The sequence below is a fragment of the Kogia breviceps genome, chromosome 10, assembly GCF_026419965.1.
Source record: "Kogia breviceps isolate mKogBre1 chromosome 10, mKogBre1 haplotype 1, whole genome shotgun sequence".
NCBI classification, from domain to species: Eukaryota; Metazoa; Chordata; class Mammalia; order Artiodactyla; family Physeteridae; genus Kogia; species Kogia breviceps.
Genome location: NC_081319.1, coordinates 94,766,205 through 94,789,244, shown reverse-complemented (window position 1 = coordinate 94,789,244; position 23,040 = coordinate 94,766,205). Strand labels below are relative to the sequence as shown.

The 23,040-nt window shown below is 42.7% G+C and overlaps 1 protein-coding gene, 2 long non-coding RNA genes and 1 other non-coding gene across 11 annotated transcripts in view; 1 reads left to right on the top strand and 3 right to left on the bottom strand.

Moving 5' to 3' along the window:
• ATXN1 (ataxin 1) overlaps positions 1-1,063 on the bottom strand; it is a 402,319-nt gene extending 401,256 nt beyond the window's left edge. For both annotated transcript variants that reach the window (XM_067006729.1, XM_067006732.1), the window contains exon 1: positions 974-1,063. The gene's annotated coding sequence lies outside the window, so the exon portion shown is untranslated. The remainder of the gene's footprint in view (positions 1-973) is intronic.
• Positions 1,064-1,357: 294 nt separating this feature from the next.
• The window catches only part of LOC136792036 (uncharacterized), a 109,006-nt gene continuing 87,323 nt past the window's right edge, over positions 1,358-23,040 (top strand). The window contains exons 1-4 of one of the 6 annotated variants that reach the window (XR_010835158.1): positions 1,358-1,449; positions 2,033-2,428; positions 13,320-13,517; positions 14,003-14,147. This is a non-coding gene — a long non-coding RNA (uncharacterized lncRNA). Of the gene's footprint in view, positions 1,450-1,560; positions 2,429-13,319; positions 13,518-14,002; positions 14,148-23,040 lie in introns of those variants that run through there. The other 5 variants (XR_010835155.1, XR_010835156.1, XR_010835159.1 and 2 more) reach the window with 5 other exon arrangements.
• Positions 6,175-23,040, bottom strand: part of LOC136792037 (uncharacterized) — a 161,400-nt gene continuing 144,534 nt past the window's right edge. For both annotated transcript variants that reach the window (XR_010835161.1, XR_010835160.1), the window contains exon 3: positions 6,175-6,326. This is a non-coding gene — a long non-coding RNA (uncharacterized lncRNA). The remainder of the gene's footprint in view (positions 6,327-23,040) is intronic.
• LOC131764687 (U6 spliceosomal RNA) lies at positions 22,193-22,299 on the bottom strand. Its single transcript, XR_009337896.1, has one exon. It is a non-coding gene; the product is annotated as a U6 spliceosomal RNA (small nuclear RNA).

The following is a 23,040-nucleotide window of genomic DNA, read 5'->3' as shown; positions in this document are numbered from 1 at the left end:
GCAGGGCAGCGCTTGCCACGGCTCCCCGGCTCCGGCCGCGGGCGCTGGCGGGGGCGCCGGCCGGGGCTGGGGCGCTCGCGGGTTCCCGGCTCCGGGCCGCTGCGACGGCTGCACATGATCAGGAAGCTGCCGTACCAACAGGGCGGCGGCGGCGGCGGCGGCGGCAGCAGCTGCAGCCAGGGCCGCCACCACCACTCCGGCCGCGCTCCCGGCACTGCACACCCGCTCCCCCAGCACCCACCCCTCAGCGCCCCCCCGCTCTCCCACCGCTCTGCGCCCGGCCACGCGCGCGAAGTCCCGGCGCGGGCGCAGACCCTTCCCGGTCCGCGGGCGCACGCCCGGCCAGGCCGGCCTCCGCGGGGAGACCCCCGACCCCGGGGCTCCGAGGCCAGGCGGCCCCCGCGGGCAAGCCCAGCCCTTCTCCAGAGCCGCTCGCTCTCGCCGCCCTCTTCGGGGAGAGGAGTGAGGAGGGGGCAGCGGGAGGAGGGGGCAGCGCGACCCCCGGCCTCCGCCTCCCCCTACGCCACCTCCAGGGAGGAGGACATGGCTCTCCGCACTCGCGGCCGGACCGGCAGCCGCCGTAGCGGGGCGCCGCCGCCGCTCTCCCCGCCCGCCCGTGCCCCCAGCCCCGGCGCGCCCCCTCGCCTGGCGGGCGCCCACCCAGCCGCTGCAGCCCTCCTGCCAGTTGTCCCTGCTCCCAGAGCGGGGATGTCGGCCCGGGAGGCTGGAGCCGGGAAGGGGTGTATGTACACACACATACACAAACACACACCACACCACACCGCGTCGATTTCCTTCGCTCCTCTTCCAGCTGTTTTCCGTGCCGCCGAATGGGGTTTGGGGTTTGTTTGCTGGTTGTTGCTTTTGCCCCTCTAGGGAGAGCGGGGGTAGGGGGGATCTCAATCTAAATCATGGGAGGAGATGGGGGAGGGGGGAGAGAAAAAATCGGAGGAGAAAAAAAATAGCCACTTACTGTAAAGTGTAAATGGATCTGGGGTTGCGTGGGGAAGGGGGGGCAGAGGAAGAGAAACAGTGTCTTGCGGCTGCTGTAGCTCCGGCTGCTGCTCCACGGGGCTTGTTTTGGATCCCCCTGCAGTGAAACAGGTCCTGTACGGCTCCGCCACTGTAGTAGAAATGATGTCTGCGGTATACTCTGCTCTCTCCTCCTCCTCCTCCTCCCCCCCGCTCCTCTCCCCTCCCTCCTCCCTTCGCCCGCCCGCCCTCGCGCTCTCTCGCGCTCGCTCGCTCGCTCGCTCGCTCCAGTATGTAAATGTGTAATAGAAGCCAAATATGGAGCAGTTGGCTGCCGCCGCCGCAGCTCTGGGATCCGACTTCGGGGGGGCGGGGGGGGGCACCGGGGGGGGGCACCCTCCGGCGGGCGGCGGGGCGAGCAGCTCTGAGCACAGCGAGCGCACAGCGCGGCGGCCGGTCCGCGCCCTTAACCCTTCGGTGCGCGCAGCCCGGGCTCGGAGGCCCCCGGGGAGGCGGGCGCGTTTCCCCAAGACCGGCTCGGGATCGAGGGCCGCGGGGCGGGAGGGGTGACCGGGGCCGGAGGGGACAGTGCTTCCAGGTTTGGGAAAGGGGCGGGGAGCTGAAGCGATGAGGTAATTTTAGCGGTGACCGGTAGGTCCTCGCGCGCCTTCCCGGGTCCCTGCATCTAGTTGGAGGGGACAGAGCGACAGCGGGGTGCAACTCAGGGACCCTGGAGGACTCTCCGAGGGCTGTCGAGCTGCAAGTCGGAGCCCATGAAATACCCCAAGTGGGAGAGGAGGTGGGCCAATTCTGATCCCGACGTTCCCTTCGTCCTGGGCGCGCCGACAAGCGTCTAAGAGGGCTGACTCCGATCTTCACGCATGTTAACCCTCAAACCGGTTTAGCCTCAGCGTTCCGGAAGCCAGCCCACCGAGCCGCGGGGATTACCTTGCCGTGCAACTGAGGAAAGTTTTAAGGGTCCCCCTGTCTGCACGTGCACCCTCACCTTTCCTGCCTACGAAAGCTGGTGACCTCCCTGCTCTCCTTTCTCTTTCTGCAGATCCGGAAATCTGCTTTGGGTATGGAACTACCCAGCTTTACCCTGGGTAGACGATCCGCGCACCCCTCTCGCCGCTAATTCGGGATCATTAATTTCATCGGAAATGAGGCAACCAGTGTAGGAGATAGAGAAGGAAACCGAGCATCAGATGGCAGTTCTCGTGAATCCGCGCCGGAGAACTTCCTCTGGACTCAAATTGAAGTGCGGTTCTCAACTCCTCGCCACCCCGTCCCTCCGTGGGTACCACCGCCAGGCGTTAGCTGGAAGGGAAGGACTCTTCTTTGGAGGGGTGGTACCTGGCCAACAGGTGTGGCACCTGGAGGAAGAGAAGGCACAGCCATGCTAAAGGGAGCTCAGTGCGGCGTTGTCCTGGCTGCAGATAATTCTGGAAGACCGGTAGGTGTCGGGGCAGCATTTGACCTCTTTCAGGTGCTTGGAACCAAGTGTCTAGAAATACGATCCTTCCAACGTAAGTTTTTCTCTGGAAGCCTCCACTTGACTGGAAGCTGTATTTGAGAAACCTTTTGGCTGAATTTACTTATGACCTAACGGTTAGTCACCAGCTGAAGCAAGATACAGAGTCACCAAGAAAAATGTGTCAGCTTTTAAACAACTGTATTGTAGAGCCAAGGTGCTACAGAAATAAAAATCAGCACCCTAGCTAGGAAGGTGTAGGGCCCCGGAAATCATTTTCTTTCTCACATCTTTAAATACCATGCACATATACATGGCTATTTTTAAAGAACTACTACTACTGTTTACTCGTTTCTACAACTTTTTTTTTTTTCACTTAAAAATCAATGATGGTTACAGTTTAAGCCCCAGGTTGGTCTAAAGTGACATTGTTGGTCTCATTACAGCCTCTAGTGGACAATTAAAATCAGTTTCCTGAAAAGGCTCTGCCTGACAAGCATTATCAAGGTGAAGGTTAATATCTCAGAACGTAACCGGGTAGTAATGTATCTTTCCCCCCTTGGCAGTGCCGGTTTCTGAAAGGAGCAGAAGCTGCTAGCTCTGCAGGAAAAAGACGTATGCTTTTTGAGGCAGGTATTATTATTACTGGCCCGTGAATAAACAGAGAACTTCTCTTCATTTCAGTTTCAGACAGCTTTCATAAAAAAATTAATTCATCTAAAATATTTTTATAACAGAAAATACTGGTTGCCATGTTTTGGGCTTAACTGAGATGTTTTCATTCCAACTCCTAATCCGCAGACTATCCCATCCACCTCCACTCTATTTTTAGACATCTTACATTTAGAGAATTTGGGGTTAAAAAAAAGAGCAATATTTTCATTATTACACTGATGCAGCAGTTAATTTACTTTAACACATTAAAACACATAACTCAGATTAGAGTGAGTCAGTTCATTTAAATGTTCCCTCAAGGAAGCTAAATACGTTTATTACCCAAACAGTAAGAACAATTAATAAGAACTGTGTCATTTACTTACTTAGCCATTAAGGTTAAAGCCAGAAACTGCCATTAAAATTTGTAACTATTTCTTCCTGCAAGGTCCAACATAAACATAATACTTATGATACAGTTTCACTACCTTTAGTACTGAAATGTTGTAGTTTCAGGTGGCAAAACTTTAAATGTACAGTCACAAATAACTGGCCCTGATTCTTTAAAAATAATACTTTCTCATGAAAAAAAAAAAAATGAAAGAAAAGCACGGTTTTCAAGAAGCCAGTAAGCAAAGATGTAGTACTATGCTTCTAGTCATAAACCTGATAATATATTCAGGCAAGTGTAAGTCGAACTTTGAAATTAAAGGAAATTGAGAAATAAGGCCGGCTGAGCCATCCTCCTAATCTGGGTTCTGCATTGCTTAAACACTCTTATATCTATCTCACTGTTTTGGTAATGTCTACTTTTGAAGGTTTAAAATGGCCTAGCAAGTATCTTTTATATCATACAGTTACATATCACATCTTGCTTCTAGAAGCATAGTCTTCAAAGCAGCACCAGCAGCATCTGGAAGCTTTTTAGACATTCAGAATGAGAGTTCCACCCCAGACCTACGGAATCCCAATGTATCTTTCAACCAGCTCCCCACCCCACCCCACCCCAGTGATTCCTGAGTGCATTACAGTAGGAAGAACACTGTCTATACTACAGGGCTCTGTCTAGATGAATTTGGCCACAGATGCAGAACTTAATTCTTCCATTTATTCTTTTTTATTCCCTTCCCCTTTGATTAATTTGCACTTTTAAAATGAAAAATCATTACATTTTATGCCTTGGTCAAATAGTACTGCATTTCAGAAGGGCCCTGATTTATGCACAAATCTGCATCATCATTGCCAAGAGAACACTCTGTAAGGAATATACCAGGGTCTTGAACATGAAACTTTTCTTTAGGGCAGCAGAGGGAGCACAAGAGTACTTAATAAAGCAAGTGTACGGGCCCTCCAAATTGTAAGGGCTTTTTCTGTTTTGTTTTTTTGCAGTACGCGGGCCTCTCACTGCTGTGGCCTCTCCCGTCGCGGAGCACAGGCTCCGGACGCGCAGGCTCAGCGGCCATGGCTCACGGGCCCAAGCCGCTCCGCAGCATGTGGGATCTTCCCGGACCGGGGCACGAACCCGTGTCCCCTGCATCGGCAGGCGGACTCCCAACCACTGCACCACCAGGCAAGCCCTGTAAGGGCTTTTTTAAATGTAGTATATGTCTTCATTGGAAGTAGCCTCTTACATAGTTAAAACCAAAACAAAGACAAGCAAACACAAACGGCTCAGCAGCTTGTGATTGAATGGATTGGAAGTTAAATAGACTATAGATAAAATTATTTAGAGTTTTAAGCCTTGAATTCTTAAAAGAAAGTGGACCTCAGTAGTCATACTTGAAAAAGATGCCTTAGCTTTTCTGCAATGAAAAATAAAGATACACAACACAGAGTAAGGCAAGTGAGAGTCACTCCTGTTTATCTAAAAACCTTGGGGTCAGTTAACCCAGTACTACATCAGATAAGTTCACTTCATTTGGAGTCAAATACGTTGGTAAAAGTATAGGTACTTCTCATCATGTTTACTTTCACAGTAATTTTAGGGATTTATCTTTCATGTTTGCAGTGGAGAGGATTTACATTTCATTTGTACCTATGTAGCTTTTCATACTTTTTACAGTCCTTCCACACTGCATCTCCAAATGCTCCCGGGAGGTGGATAAGACAGGATGTTTTGGAACTGGCTCGTGCCTGCATAGCATTGGGTCATTCAATAATAACAATAATCCATTGAGTTGTTCAGAAATGAGGGAAATCACAGAGGTTAAAGATCCAGTGGCATGTTCTTTACAGTTTCAAAGATTTTTCAAAGTTATTAGTATTTAATAAGTGAATATTTAAATGAGCCTTATGAATAGAGACAGTCTTCATTCTTGAGCTATGTTTTTTATGTGTTTATCACTTATTTACCATCAGCCGTTCATTGTGCATTTACAATAACTAGGCCCTGAGAATATAAAGATGAGTAAGACATTTCCGTCTGCAGTGAGTTCACAGCAAAACAAATCTTATCTTTTGAAAAATGTCTGTTTTTACCATGATGAAACTTAAAGATTCATAGCTGATTGATCCAGTACCTCTCAGAATCAGTATATTGATCAGACTTCCAAATATGAGAATCAAATACTAGGAACATTAAAAATTTGGGTGGTGGGAGGGCAACTGTCTAAATCATCAGCAAAATTTATTTATAAAGCTAATAATACTGCAAATTTGTAAAACAAACAGAATGTAAAATTACAACGTATTTGTCTGAATGCCTTGTCTATCAAAAAAAAAATCACGTGAGTAAATTTAAATGGTAAAATTTAATTATATCTTCTTAAAAAATTGTTAAAAAGAATTTCCTCCTATGCTAAAGAAAGATTTGCCAAATTTTGGCCTGGAGCAATTTGTTATGGCTGTGTAATAAATACCCCAAAGTTGAATTTTTAATGGAAACACTGACAGACCTTTAACCATGGTATTATAAGGAGGGTGTTAGCCCACATATGTCATTTAAAAATCTGAGCAAATCATAGTGTGCCTGCAAAACCAATATACTTTCCTTAGATTGTACTTCCAAATAAAGCTGGAAGAGACCAGAAAAGCAAAATAAACTAAAAGCAGAAGTGAAAACCACTCACACAATAGACTCTGAGGTCAGCTCGCCACACCCAAACTGAAGTCACTGGGCTCTGTTTGAGGCACAGAGACTCTTAAAGGACATGCTTCTGAATCAGCTTTCTTGACCCTCCACCAAACTGTAGCAGCCCAGGCATCTGGGTAATGAAAGTGACATCACCTATAGGAAGAGTGAAATTAAAATCATTGTATTTAAACATCTGCCAACAGTTTATGACTTAACAGTACACACATTAGGCAATTTTAAATAAGATTCTGTCTACAATTAAAACAAAAACAAATGCTTGAGTATAGGTCTGTACTGTCCAATATGGCTATTAAGCACTTGAGATGGGTTGTAATTGTAAAATATACCTTGGATTCTAAAGACTTAGAACATACACACATACACACACACATACATATACACATATATTAAATATTAAAATATTCTGCATATATTAGGTTAAATAAAAATCTTGTTAAAATTAATTTTCCTGTTTCATTTTACTTTTTAATGTGGCTACTATAAAATTTAAAATGACATGTGTCCATTATATTTCTAATGGACAGCACTGGTATAGACAGTGGAGCTGGGAAGGTAAAGGAATTAGTTCTAAGAACCCATAATTGGAGACCTTAGGCATGGCCCTTTACAGTAGTGTAGTAGTAACTTAGTTACTTTTCTGCCTTCCTGAGGTTTCCCCCTTGCAGTATAGAACATGGACCTTACCCCCTGTTAAAATGATCTCTGAGAGTAAGCTATTGGTGAAGGCATAATCTCCTTGATAGACCTGATATGGGCCTGGAAAACGAAAATCTGTTAGGCTTACCTGTAAGACTAAAAATTTGTTAGATTCAGTCTCTCGAGGTGGGGTGGGGGAGTCCTCAAATACTTTGCCACCGTGGAAAGCTAATGGAAAACTTGCTCTCTGTTTTAGAAAGCCTTCTGAAGTTACAGCTGGTTATGGCTGAATGGTTGGGGGTGATACCTTTTAATGACAGATGGCTTTGGGCATGGATAATGAAAAGTATACTATTGCTACTTCACTAGAAAACAAATCAAAGCCACCAAAAGGAAATCTGCTTTTTTGTTAAACAGTTTCTAATATATGTAGTATATAATAGGACACATCAAAAGGAAATGAGATGATTTTTAACCATTGTTATTTATTCTGCAAGCAAGACACATTTTCACTAATGTAACTATGTCCGACATTGCATGTAATACAATGACCTATGAAATAATAAGAGTTTATGGTCTTAATCATCTATAGAACATAGTTCTTCTTACATGAAAAGAAAATGAACAACATTTTAAGGCTTGGAATGAGTGAGTTGAACTTTGCTTGGTATTGGCCAGAAGCATTTGGAAATCTATTAAAAGCATTTCATTAACAACTTGGCATTTTGTTTCCTCAAAAGAAATACATTTTCCAAATTAAAATCAAAGCCCAAAGCCACCATTGTTTACACTTAAGATAGTGGCAGTTGATGGGTTGCAAGGGTAAAGCTTAGTAAGGTGCCTTCAAACTAAGATCAGGGGCAACAGGCTAAAAAACCCCATCAAATCGTTATTCTAACTTCATGACATTAAAATACATAGCTATTAGCTCTCACAGTTACTTTTTCTTGAGTCAGAATCGGCTAGGAAAAGCTGATCCAAATGAGGGTCAGGGTTTAAGACAACTGTTTTATGAGGAATTTACCAAGTTTACCCCAAAGAGGAAGAGTCAGAGAAAAATGCATTGGCAAACTTCACTTTTTGACATAAACAACTAGAGGAGGCTGTCCGTGTCAGGATTTCAGCAGGGGTTGTCAGGCAGTTTGGTATTTGCAGAACCCCTGTCCGTCAGGCCTCTCCAAAGTAGAACTGCTGGGCGACTTTGGGGGGGCTCTCAAGACTGATGACTGAAGATCCAGATTTACTTTGTGCTGTGGCACAGACATGAAGTGATAGCTCCTGTCACAGATGCTTTCTGACAGAGCAGAATAATAGCACTCAGACTTCAACTGTAAATTACAAACAATCCCTTTTTAAGTACAGAATGAATGCACAGAATGGAAGACCCTGTCAGCTAGAATGTGAGTAAATCAAGTAGGAGAAGACAAATTGTTCCCTCATACCATACAGCCAGATTCTTATGCTGCTAACTGTAATGTCATGGGAGAGCTTTTATTCTTTGTCAGATAAAAAGAAAAATTAATCCTCCATTGTAATTCCAATCAATATGCCAGGTATCATCGGATGCATCTCCTCTGAAAGCCATTCGAGTGACTAGGTGATGCCTTCCAACCCCTCCCCCATCTCTGGTTTAAAAGTTGTAGCTGAAATACCAATAGTAAGAACATGTGACCCCAGCACTCCCAGCGGGAGCTTTTCTGCAGTCAATTTCATAATGACTTTGCTCCGCCTCTCTGCTCAGCATTTCCTTCCCCTCCCTCTGCTCTCTCACCCACCCCCAGCAATGAATCATCCTGCATTTAAAGAGACTTAGATGACCCAGTGTGAACTTTACAGCCATCCTGTACATTCTTATGCCAAAAAAGGGAGTTGCTCTGTGACAGAAACCTAGGCAGATCCCGATGCAGATCTCAGAAGTGGGGAGCTTGGGTGCTTATTTAGGAAGATCACCGAGGAGTTAATTTTCCTAGATCCTGGTGGGGATTCAGAATTGCCTATCGCAGTTCACGATCAGGTTTTTAAGAACCCAGTTCAGCTCTTTGTGCAGAAAGGAATATATCAGAGACAAAAATGTTGGCAGATCTCCTTTATGCAATCAGGGCAGAGGAATTTATACCACATCAGCCTTTTGATTTCTTCAGATCTGGCTGAGGGTGGGGTTTCCATATTTGTGCTTTGGCAAATGTGTCCAAGAATGAACTCCGCCTTAGAGATGCTCCTAATGGTTTTTCAGGTTACTGTGTGCTGATTTGTGCATTTAATATTAAAACCAGAAACATTCTTGCCCCTTCATTTCTTTAATACCGTTTCTGAGTAATACAGATTAAGTAGACAATCTGGGCCTTGCTTTTAGAGACTTTTCACCCTACTTAAGGGGGTAAAGAGTGGATCACCTAGATAACATTGTGCTTTTGCATATACTTTCTTTCTACCTGGGAAGCCCTTCCTTGCATGGCGATCTTTCCCCACCCTCCAGGATCCGGCTGTAGCACCAGCACTTCTTCGAGAGGCTTCCTTGATTATCACAAGAGTTTGCAGCTCTGCCCTATGTGTGAGTCAGAGAAGTGCTATTTTCTTATTCTTTTTATTTATACAATATATATTTTCTTAATGCTGACAGAAAAAAATCAGGGCCATAAGCACAGATGGAGATTATCCTAAGTGAGAGCGTCTCTTATCTAATATTTCCTGTTACTCCCAAACCCATTTGACCTCCATTTAGGATTTCACATGTAACTGTTTTCCTTTTATTGCTCCATTTCTGTGGCTCCCCCCACTGGTCAGTTCTCCATGTGAGTTCCTGTTGCCCTCTGTCATAGGTTGAATTGTGCTCCCCGAAAGATATACTGAAGTCCTAGCCCCCAGAAAAGTGAGTGTGACTTTATTTGGAAATAGGGTCTTTGCAGATGTAATTAGTTAAGATGAGGTCTTACCGGATTAGGGTAGATCCTGAGTCCAATATGACTGCTGTCCTCCTAAGAAGAGGAGACACAGAAACACAGAGGAGACACAGGGAGGGGAGGACGGCTACAGGGAGACAGAGGCAGAGCTCGGTGTTATGCTGCCGTCAGCCAAGGAAAGCCAAGAATGGCCAGCAACCACCAGGAGCTAGAAGAGGCAAGGAAGGATTCTTCCGTAGAGCCTCAGAGGAAGCAAAGCCTTGCTGACACCTTGATTTTGGACCTCTAGCCTCCAGAACTGTGAGAGAATATATTTCTCTTGTTTTTGTTTTATGTTGTTTTGTTATTTATTTTATTTATTTTTGGCTGCATTGGGTCTTTGTTGTTGAATGCGGGCTTTCTCTAGTTGCAGTGAGCGGGGGCTACTCTTCCTTGCAGTATGTGGGCTTCTCATTGCAGTGGCTTCTCTTGTTGCAGAGCACGGGCTCAGTAGTTGTGGCTCGTGGGCTCTAGAGCACAGGCTTCAGCAGTTGCGGCACACGGGCTTAGCTGTTCCGCGGCATGTGGGATCTTCCCAGACCAAGGCCTCAAACCCGTGTCCCCTGCATTGGCAGGCGGATTCTTAACCACTGTGGCACCAGGGAAGCCCTGTTTCTCTTGTTTTAAGCCACCCAGTTTGGGCTTATTTGTTACAGCAGCCCCAGGAAACTCATACATGCTTCTAATGAGAGCGGTGGTGACAGCTCTGTTGCATTCTTCTTTCTTCTCTTTATTTACATATATGGCCTACTCTCCTCTATAGATACACATAGGTAATCAGTTCTGGATGCATGTTTGGTCTTTTAGCCATGACAGTACCAACATACGTTTCAGTGGAATAGGAAAGTTGTCAAGAGAGTTCTAGAAGCACCTCCCCATACTCCCAGAAACATCTGGCCTCTGGCCCAGAGGCACAGACGTTGCTGCAGGTCTGAGAGAGGCTGGTGTTCTCCCAGACTGGGCCTCAGCTCAAAGGTCTTCCCAGGGTTCCTTGGCTCCTTCTACTGGTGCCAGGATGCACCTGCAGCTCTCCTCTTCAGAAGTGGCATTTCAATGTGTGGAGTAGGGTGAGGAAAAGACTAAAAAAGCCAAATCAATTGTTTGGCACAGAGGAGGAAATACAACCCCCAAAACTGTTGCTTTTTTTTTTTTAAACTGTTCATTCGAGTCTTATAAAAGTGCTTGTGAATACCTCAGTCTTTCTGAGTCTCTTCTTCCAAAAGCACAACTGGAAGCTCATTGGTTTCACGAGGTTTTCCCCAGCAGCTGGAGGGAGGCCTTACACTTGAGCCCAGAATCCCGAGGTATCTCTTCTCTGACAGTCACCAAGAGACGGACCATACAGTTCTTGCACACACGTCTCAGTAAATGGCAGCTCCATCCTTCCAACTGCTCAGGCCAAAAAGCATCTTGACTCCTGTCTTTCAAATCCCAGATCCCATCTGCCCCAAAATCCAGTTGACTGTCCCTTCTGTATCCAGAATCTGACCATTTCTCACCATTTGGGCTGCTACCACTGGAGATGAACCACCACCACCCTTCATCAGGATGATTGCACTGACCTCCTAAATCATCTCTCTGCTTCCACCATGTCCGACTCAGGCCATAGTTGAGCATCTGCATGAGGTGATGCCACAGCTCTGCTCCAAAGCATCAGATGTCTCTCTTCCACTCGGAATCAAAATCAAAATCCTCCCATAGCCTCCAAGGCCCCACACAATCAGGGTACCCTCTGTCTTCCAGATCTCATGTCCTCTCTCCCCTCCCTCCTACAGCTCCAGACCCAAACAAGCCAGGTGCTCCCTTGCCTCAGGGCCTTTCTACTTGCTGACCCCTCACTTGCAATGCTTCTTCCTGAATATCCACATGGCTCACTCCCTCGCCTTCTTCAGTCTTTTTTTGTTAAAAAAAAAAAAAAAAGCAAACAAGGGCTTCCCTGGTGGCGCATTGGTTGGGAGTCCACCTGCCGATGCAGGGGACACGGGTTCGTGCCCCGGTCCGGGAAGATCCCACATGCCGCGGAGTGGCTGGGCCCGTGAGCCATGGCCGCTGAGCCTGCGCGTCCGGAGCCTGTGCTCCGCAACGGGAGAGGCCACAACAGTGAGAGGCCCGCGTACTGCAAAAAAAAAAAAAAAAAGAAAGAAAGCAAACAAAAAACCTCCCAGTGAAGCCTGCTCTGACCACCCTGCTTAAAATTGTACCCCCTGACTTTCCTGATCCACCTTGCTCTGCTCTATTATTCCATCAGTATATTACCTTAGAACATTCAGTCATTTCCTTTAGTTTGTTTATTGTCAGGAGAGCAGAGGTTGTGTCTTATTCACTGATAAACCCCAAACATCTAGAACAGTCCTTGGCACATGACAGACACCCACTAAAGATTCATCAACCATTAAATGAATTAATGAATCAGTAATATTTTTCAGGACCTACTATGTGCAGAGCCTTAAGCTCCAACACAACAATTCCCTCATTAGAAGCTAATCCCAAACCAATGCATCTTGTCCACACTATGGTATATATTCTGTTTACTTGATCTTTGACTTAATTATATCTGGTATACCTATTAAGACTGAGTTGGAATGAGCTGAATCTCACATTCAGACTCAGATGTGTGAAGAACTTTAAAAAAAAAAAATTTGAAACCAGAATTGAAAATCATGTACAGACGTGACAGCAAGTTTTGAGAACAAACAGAAAGTAGCACAGCTACCTGTTCCAATAATCATAATTTTTAAAAGCTACCATTTATCAAGCTCTTATTCTATGCCAGGCAACATGGTAAGGGTTTTGCACGTGTCGTTTCATCTAAATCCCCACCAGAGTCCGGTGAGGTGAAGATCACGCTTCCCATTTCTTAGATGATCAAACTGAGGCTTGGAGTTTAAAGGACCTGCCCAAGGTCCAGGGTCACCCAGCATTGGTTTCAAGGTGAAGTTATCCACCTATGTAGCCTGAGAGTTTTTAACAAGTCATTACCTGAATGAAATAGGCCAGGTGGAGTCATAACACTTCATTGTAATATTTTGGCTAAAGCAACATTTTTAATACTAATCTCTATTAGATTTTATTTTTGAGTGAATAATACATGTATCTCAGACATGAAAGCTAGTGATTCTTATTGAGGATTGAATATTCCTACATAAACCAAGTGGCTTCAGAGCAAACTGGTTACCCAACTAACAAAACTATACTCCAGCTTATGATTTTTTTTATCCACACTGCTACATGGCTGGAATGACTCTCACTTGAAGTCCATGGTCACATTCCAAGGACCCTTTCCTATGAGAAATTTTGACTCAAATCTGGCACATCCCATCATAGTAAGGTCTCAATAGATTGTAAAGGGCCCACATGAATTCCCATGCCTAACTGAAGGACTTAATTTCCTTTCAGTTGACCTGTGTTTGACTTCTCCTGTTCCACCCTTGAACTTCCCAGAGGCCACTGTGACCAGAACTCAGGTGTAGGATCTGACAGCTACCTGGCCACACAAAAAAGTATAAAACACTACCACCTCTTCACATACTCACTCCACTTTATATTTCAGGGAAACGATCCTGGAAGCGGAAATACTTCTAGAGTTCAACAGCCTGGGAAATTCAAAGGAGGGGGAAAAAAGCCCTGCATTTCCAAAGATCTGAAGACAGAACTCTGCTCTCTGAGGACAGCAGGAAGTAAGAAGACCCGATTCGTGGCTTCAGGAGAGGAAAAGAAAAGAGCCCCACAAGGAAACTACCAACAGATGGTAAATACATTTTTAATTCTTCTGTCATACTGTGTGGACTTGTACACATTTGTCCTGCTGTGTGAGGCTCCCAAAATAGCTAGCCATGGAATTGCAGAACAGTTCGGCTGCAATTTGAGATTTAGGAAACCGTGCTGGCTGACAAAACAGGAAGGGCTCATAGTAGGATGGAGTGGATTTGCTCCCAGTTTGCAGCTTCTCCATGTGGCATTTGCTGTAGTTCTTAGTGCAGGAAGATTCTCTCACATGTCAGGTCTCATTGATGATGTCTTAAAACGTCCTATTTCAAATTGTCCTCCGAGCTCTAGTTACAAGTATTAAACATTGACATGATCTACGTGGTAACTCTCAAAGGTTAAAAGGAGTGTGATCCATTTATTTATGGATTCTAAATTTTCCAGGGAGCATCACAAACATATATGGCAGCCTGGAGCTCTATACTTAGCCATTCTCATACTTTTCATTTTGGCATAATGTTTCCATAGAATATCATGGGAATTCCAATGCCAGAAAAAGGACCAAATATGATAATGCATTGCTCTAAGAGGAACCTAAGGAGATAGGATGCTAAAGCATATTCAGTTGACTCTGTATCTAAGACGTGACCTGAGATGGGTACCAGGAAATGAGGTAGGTTCCCAGTCCCAACACCGTCTCCCAGTGCATCAGCAAGAAAGAAAAAGTGTTGATGAATCCAAGTGGATGTGGAATAATGGGGAGAGGGTGGTCTGTTACTTAATTGTGGTCTAGAAATATCACTTACGCAACTACTAGACCTGGAAGGATCCTTACAGGATCTAGTTCTTTTTTGGTTTTTTTTTTTTTCATTTTATAGACAGGAATCTCCGCCAAAGAGTTGCAGGAAATTGGCAGAGATTATACAACTGGTTGATGGCAGATTCAGTACTGGAACCCAAGACATCTATTTCTCAGTTCAATGTTTGTTCTTCTTTAGCACCCACAGAAGGTGGACATTTCTGTGATAAGCAAGATCCAATTCTAGAAGACCTTTCTCATAGTAATCTTCACTCTTGGGTTTTTATAAAGCAAGATGATGGAATTTCTGACTGGTCTATGAATGTTTGGGAAACTGGTAGATATTCTTTATAGCTAAGGTTTCAAGCTTAAATATATCTGTTAATTTCTGTTCTAAACCCCTGTGGATTGAGTCTAGATTATATAGCTATCACACGATCTGGCACAGCTAGGATCCTCTTGTCATGAAATAGCAGGGAAGATTGGTACATAGAGATTAAAAAGCATTGACAAAAGAGAACAGGGAGTCTTTTGCAATAACTTCCTACCCTGAGCCTTTCTGGTCGAAGAATTTCTCCTAGCCTTGATTCAAGAGAAAGGTGGGTGGGAACGAAAGGGGATTTTTATCTTCTTAGTGAAAGAAAGGATACAAAAACACTTAAGAACTGCTCAATTTGATAAAATCTTGATTTTGCTTAGTTTAAGTTTCTATAAGACTGATTATATTCTTGTTCAAATGACCTATACATTCATAGATAATTTTTCTAGTGGGTACATGTTTACTAATAAAAACTATTCTCAATCAGCTATTTAAGAAATGTTATTTTTTTCCTGTTTTTTTTTTTTTTTTAAAAGAAAGTTAATCGGTACACTTCATAGCTACTTTAGCAATAAGGTCTCCTAAATTTGGCAGTTCTGTTCAGCATTTTGATTTGTTGTTTCTGCTTGTGATTTCATCAATGTTCTTTTCTATTTTTGTGGTGGAGAAATTTTTACCTGTTGTGTTTAAACATGGCATTCTTTGCTTTGAGAATCAATTTGACCATTTTGACTCCTCTGGCTAATTTTACTATCTCCGTTGTCTAGTTACAGATTTGTGGGGCGGGGGGGGGGGGGGCGGTGTAGAATTAAGTGAATTCTTTGGAGGAGAGCAGTAATGAAGGCACACTTTAGGTTATTTCATTCCTGTGATCCAAATTTGATTATCTAGCTAATATCACTAGGGACATTTGCAGCTTTAATAATTACATCTCAAGGCCTAAAGAAAAAAAAAAAAAAAAGAAAAATTACATTTACTACACATTCACATGCAGCCTTTCAGAGAGTTACCATCTGAAAGCCTGTTTGGCTGCTTTAAGAAAATAGATTGATATCAAGATTCTGCTTTAAGAGTTCAAGCTCAGTTGACGCTTTGTTCTTTAAAAAAAAAAAAAAAAGCTAGATTTCAACAACTGTTTTGTGTAGAAGGGTTTAGCATTGCTTATCTGAAAGAGTAAAAAATCTAAGCTATTGATTTTACCTTTCCTTTTGGAGGACAGTTTTAGGATTTTTTTTTCCCCTAGAAAGTTTTGAGGCTATGATTCATGTTAAAAGTGCCCTGTTCCATTATATACCAACACAGCTTTGAAGCTGTCTCTGCTTCTAGGTCAAGGGCTCTCCCTGTGGCCAGATGCCAGTTTTATCCTTGGACTCTCATGATCCTCAGAAATAAATAAACTTTCCAGTAAAATCCTATGACAGCTCTGTTTTACATAAAAGTACGCAGCCTGGGGATGTGATACTGTTTTGTGTTTTAGATGGAGAAGAAGGCAAAGAAAACATCCATTATCAATGAGAGACAATTGCAAGTGGAGCCATTATTATGGAAATCGGAGGGCAGCTGGGTCGGGGGCGGGGCAGAGGTACCACATTCATTCTCCCTGCAGCATCTCTAACCCCAAAGCTTATTATTTATGCAGAAACAAAAATACAAATCGCTGTAAAGTGTTCGAATCCACATGTGGCATGGGTCAGTACAGTCCGTGAGTTGAAAAAGTGCTGAGTAGGTCAGCTCTCTTAGGTCAATATTTCCTCCTTGTGGCAAGAAAAGAAAAAAATGAACGAATTACTGCTACGCATATCAACACAGATGAATCTCACAATACTGGAAAATAAAGGAGGCTACACACAAAATAAGGTATGCTGTATCATTCCATTTCTATAAATTTCAAAACCACACAAGAGTAATCTATTGTATTAGAACTAAATATATAGGGCTTCCCTGGTGGCGCAGTGGTTGAGAATCTGCCTGCCAATGCAGGGGACACGGGTTCGTGCCCCGGTCCGGGAGGATCCCACATGCCGCGGAGCAGCTGGGCCCGTGAGCCATGGCCACTGAGCCTGTGCGTCCGCAGCCTGTGCTCCGCAACAGGAGAGGCCACAGCAGTGAGAGGCCCGCGTACCACAAAAAAAAAAAAAAAAAAAGAACTAAATATATAGTTTACCTTTGATGAGGAGGGAAAGGATTGTGCCAGAAGGGGGCATGAAGATGGCTTCTAGGGTGCCAGAAAATTCTATTTCTTGACCTGGGTGGTGGATACAGAGGTGGGTTCTCTTTGTGATAATCCATTAAGCCATACATCTGTGATCTGTGCCTTTATTCTGTACGAATGATTTACTTCAATTTAAAAGTTTAAAAATAATATCCCTATTGGGAAAGACAAATTGAAGAAATATTAGAAAAGCATTTTGCCTAATTAAAACAATGGATATTTATTACAGAGAAAAATAGAAAATTCAGATGAGCTAAAGAAAAATATGCACAAAACTTCAGTGTCGGGCAAGGGGGACACTCCTACACTGTTATAGGAAGTGTTCATTGCTACTGCAGTGTTTGGTTAACTCTCTGGCATTATCTATTAAAGATATGCATATCTGGTGACCCAGATTCCCACTCCTGGGTGTATATATCCAAAAGAAATACGTGCATGTGAGCACCAAAAGAATAGCAACTCTATTCATGATAGCGCCAAACTGAAAACTTAAAGTTCAAAAAACAGGAGAAGATAAATACATATAAGCATCAATAAACACTTAGGTGGTAAAACTAAAGAAAAGAAAAAAAAGAGGTTATCATAAAAGTAAGAGCAGCGGGGAGACAGTGGGTTGTCAGTGGGAAGGGGCAGATGGAGGGCCCCTGGGCCATATTCTGTTTATTGATCTGAGTAGTGGTTAAGTGAGAGTTCACTTAATAAAAAGTTATTAAATTATACTTTTATATATCATGCACTTTCCCTAATGTGTGTCATATTTCACAATAAAAAGGGTTTAAAAATCGCCTGAAATCCAATTATTCAGATAGTTATCACTTTAACACCTTGATATGTATATTCCCAAACCTTCTTTAATACAATATATACATCTTATCCACATTGCTTTGTAGCCTTTAATTTTTTTTTCTTTAATAATAGGACCTCCCAGAAGAAACTCTTTGGGTTTGGGGGTTTGTTTTTTTTTTTTCAATTCCCATTTAATTTTAACTAAAAGTAAATATCATACAAGCTTTATGCCCCTCTGGAAGGCTAAAGCCATGGGGTGTCTTTCAGGAAATTAGGTGGCTTTAACCTAAGCTACAGTGATTCATAAACCAATCTGCAGGATTCTGCCATAGCTCATGGGAGACTTTTCCTTCTCTGTTAACAATGCTGCTGCTTCAAAAGAGAAAAGCCTCTCTCCACCTCTTCAGTGCTATCTTTTCAAAAGGAAAGGCCAGGCAATGAGGGGAAAGGCTAGGAGGGGAGTGGTCCGGAGGCTTGGTGGGAGGAGGGGGTCACCCTAAAATGTATTCTATTACTCATCATGCTGCGCCTGGCCTAGGAAACATTATAAAGTATTGAAATCGATCAAAAAAATGATCAGGGTGCTTTTTTAAAAACCAGAAAGTAGTTCCTTTGCTTTTCTTGCCGTGGGGGCAGTAAAGTTTTCTTCCCTTTGCCTGGAACATGCTGACCTTCCCCCTCGCCCTATCAACAAGCATCCTCCACTGTTCTCCTCTACCTTTTAAACCATCTGCGTATTTCATCCTCTTCATCATGACATGGTTCAAGAAAACTTCTATGACCATCCAAGCCTGGGCGGTGACCCCACGAGAGCCCCATGGCACCCTGGACTTACCACATCACAGCACTGGTCACCCCATTTTGAAAGTGCCTATTTTCTTGTCCACAAATACTCTGCTAATCTGTAAGCTTCATGCGTGCAAGGACGGTGTCTGTTTCACCATCGTGACTCCAGTCGCTAGTACATATTGGCACCCAATAAATATAACCATTGAATGGATGAAAAACAGTTGTGAAATGAGATGTGGCGTGGGGAGAGGAGCTGTGATTTAAACTATGCTTTCCCAACTCACTTCACCTGTCGGAACACAAATGGCTTCAAAGAGTCCAGTCAAACCAACACAGGATGGTTCAAGACTCTAAAATCTACAACTGCTTAATTTCAAATCCGAACTAGTAATAGCAGTTGGCATTTGTATCTTGTTTAATATTTCATTAAGCAGTTTCACATATCGCATATAATCCAACAACAAGTCCTCCGAGTTGAACTGGGGGAGCTATTAATATCACCACTTTATAGATTGGAAAACTCCTGAGAGGGTTTAAGTAACTAGCCTCACATTATATGATTATTTTTTAGTGTAAGCCAGGAACTGGCAACCCCTTAGGGTTGCAAGTGGAAAAACATTCAGTGTATACCATGTACGGATATATATATATCTATATTTTGTATAGATATATTTTTAGGGAGTAGGGACATAAAATAAATATGTGACACCATTCTGATTTTTTATCTTTCAGAAGATATTTCCTTTTTTTCAAAGCATTCATTTTTTAAGCTTTATTTTTTTTAATCACAAAACTAGCACGTTTGGTGTACGAAAAAAGCATAATAAAATCAAAATCACTTATGATCACATTGAATAGAATATCTCTTGTTACACCATTTTAATAACTCTGACTACATATTAAGTCTTGAGCTTTTATAGAGTGAGAACTCCCCTCCCACACTCTACTCTTTTTCTTTTTTCCCCACTCTATACTTTTTTTTCTTTTAACATCTTTATTGGAGTACAATTGCTTTAAAATGTTGGTTGGTTTTTGCTGTATAACAAAGTGAATCAGCTATATGTATACATATATCCCCATATCCCCTCCGTCTTACATCTCCCTCCCACCCTCCCTATCCCACCCCTCTAGGTGGTCACAGAGCACCGAGCTGATCTCCCTGTGCTATGAGGCTGCTTCCCACTAGCTATCTATTTTACATTTGGTAGTGTATGTATGTACATGCCACTCTCCTCATCCCAGCTTACCCTTCGCCCTCCCCGTGTCCTCAACTCCATTCTCTACATCTACATCTTTATTCCTGTACTGCCCCTAGGTTCTTCAGAACCTTTTTTTTTTTTTTAGATGCCATATATATGTGTTAGCACATGGTATTTGTTTTTCTCCTTCTGACTTACTTCACTCTGTATGACAGACTCTAGGTCCATCCACCTCACTACAAATAACTCAATTTCGTTTCTTTCTATGGCTGACTAATATTCCATTGTATATATGTGCCACATCTTCTTTATCCATTCATCTGTCGATGGACACTTAGGTTGCTTCCATGTCCTGGCTATTGTAAAGAGAGCTGCAATGAATACTGTGGTACATGACTCTTTTTGAATTACGGTTTTCTCAGGGTATATGCCCAGTAGTGGCATTGCTGGGTCGTATGGTAGTTCTATTTGTAGTTTTTTAAGGAACCTCCATACTGTTCTCCATAGTGGCTATAACAATTTACATTCCCACCAACAGTGCAAGAGGGTTCCCTTTTCTCCACACCCTCTCCAGCATTTATTGTTTGTAGAGTTTTTGATGATGGCCATCTGACTGGTGTGAGGTGATACCTCATTGCAGTTTTGATTTGCATTTCTCTAATGATTAGTGATGTTGATCATCCTTTCATGTGTTTGTTGGCAATCTGTATATCTTCTTTGGAGAAATGTCTATTTAGGTCTTCTGCCCATTTTGGGATTGGGTTTTTTGTTTTTTTGATATTGAGCTGCATGAGCTGCTTGTAAATTTTGGAGATTAATCCTTTGTCAGTTGCTTCATTTGCAAATATTTTCTCCCATTCTGAGGGTTGTCTTTTCATCTTGTTTATGTTCTCCTTTGCTGTGTAAAAGCTTTTAAGTTTCATTAGGTCGCTTTGTTTATTTTTGTTTTTATTTCCATTTCTCTAGGAGGTGGGTCAAAAAGGATCTTGCTGTGATTTATGTCATAACAGTGTTCTGCCTATGTTTTCCTCTAAGAGTTTTATAATGTCTGGCCTTACATTTAGGTCTTTAATCCATTTTGAATTTATTTTTGTGTATGGTGTTAGGGAGTGTTCTAATTTCATTCTTTTACATGTAGCTGTCCAGTTTTCCCAGCACCACTTATTGAAGAGGCTGTCCTTTCTCTACAGTATATTCTTGCCTCCTTTTTCAAAAATAAAGTGACCATATGTGTGTGGGTTTATCTCTGGGCTTTCTATTCTGTTCCATTGATCTATATTTCTGTTTTTGTGTCAGTACCATATTGTCTTGATTACTGTAGCTTTGTAGTATAGTTTGAAGTCGGGGAGCCTGACTCCTCCAGTTCCGTTTTTCTTATTCAAGATTGCTTTGGCTATTCGGGGTCTTTTGTGTTTCCATACAAATTGTGAAATTTTTTGTTCTAGTTCTGTGAAAAATGCCATTGGTAGTTCAATAGGGATTGCATTGAATCTCTAGATTGCTTTGGGTGGTAGAGTCATTTTCACAATGTTGATTCTTCCAATCCAAGAACATGGTATATCTCTCCATCTGTTTGTATCATCTTTAATTTCTTTCATCAGTGTCATAGTTTTCTGCATACAGGTCTTTTGTCTCCTTAGGTAGGTTTATTCCTAGCTATTTTATTCTTTTGGTTGCAGTGGTAAATGGGAGTGTTTCCTTAATTTCTCTTTCAGATTTGTCATCATTAGTGTATAGGAATGCAAGAGATTTCTGTGCATTAATTTTGTATCCTGCTACTTTACCAAATTCATTGGTTAGCTCTAGTAGTTTTCTGGTAGCATCTTTAGGATTCTCTATGTAGAGTATCATGTCATCTGCAAACAGTTACAGCTTTACTTCTTTTCCAGTTTGGATTCCTTTTATTTCTTTTTCTTCTCTGATTTCTGTGGCTAAAACTTCCAAAACTATGTTGAATAACAGTGGTGAGAGTGGACAGCCTTGTCTTGTTCTTGGTCTTAGAGGAAATGGTTTCAGTTTTTCACCATTCAGAACAATGTCGGCTGTGAGTCTGTCATATATAGCCTTTATCATGTTGAGGTAAGTTCCCTCTATGCCTACTTTCTGGAGGGTTTTTATCATAAATGGGTGTTGAATTTTGTCGAAAGCTTTTTCTGCATCTATTGAGATGATCATATGGTTTTTCTCCTTCAGTGTGTTAATATGGTTTATCACACTGATTGATTTGCATGTATTGAAGAATCCTTGCCTTCCTGGGATAAACCCCACCTGATCATCGTTTATGATCCTTTTAATGTGCTGTTGGATTCTGTTTACTAGTACTTTGTTGAGGATTTTTGCATCTATGTTCATCAGTGATATTGGCCTGTAGTTTTCTTTCTTTTCCCCACTCTATTCTTTATCTTCAAATTTTTCTGAGCTATTCTTGGCCATTTGCTCTTTTATTTGAATTTAAAAATTAGGTTTTACTAAAACTCTGTTGGGATTTTTATTGGATTTTCATTCTTTTTATAGATTAATTTGAGTAGAATTGAAGATTTTACTATATTGGTTCCTCTCTTTCATAAACATAGTATATTTCTCCATTAATTTATGTCTATTTTAATGTCTTTTTTAAAATATGGAAAGCCTCAGAAATTTGTGTGCCATTTTTGCACAGGGGCTGTGATCATGTTCTTTGCGTTGTTCCAACTTTAGTATATGTGTTGTCAAAGCGAGCATTCAGAAGAAATTTCTTAACTGTTGGATTATATTTATGAGACTGAAAAAGAGATTAATCTGGACTAATTATTTCTATCAAACATAAAAGCATTTAGTTGTGTGCTGAAAATGGGGAGAATGTTTCTGGCTTTTGCTATCTTGCCCCTTCTAGTATCTAACCAGAAACTCTTTTTCTGTTGATGGTCTTGACAGAGCAGTGCAGCAGGACAAAGGGGTTGGGAAGACGGGGAAAAGAAAAGGAAAAGAAGATGGCCAGATATGACTAGGAAGAGGGCTGGGGAGGAGGGATGGCTGATTGGGCAAGTGAAATGGGTGGAGAGCAGTGGGGTGGGGGGGAGCACATGTCAGCAAGTGTGGATTCTCTGAGTTTTGCTTTTCTAGAAAACCAGCAGTATCACTTGGGATCTTATTAGAAGTTCAGAATAGTGGCCCCACTCAGATTCACCCAATCAGAATCTTCATTTTAACAAGATCCCCAGGTAATTCTTATGCACATTAAAGTTCCAGAAGCTCTTAGTCGCCCCCAACCAGTCTGAGCCAGTCCTGATTGGTGTCATCCGCCTTAGACGTATTAATAGACAAAACTGGTTTGGTTGCCTGGAGACCTGGAAACCTGGTTCCTCCTGTAGATGCTGAGTCTTAGAGTTCTCTCACCACTTTGGCCAAAGGCTTGGGACTCCAGTTGGCCTCAGTTTCTCTGCTACACATGTCAGTTCTCAGCAGGGATTGGATCCTAGCCTT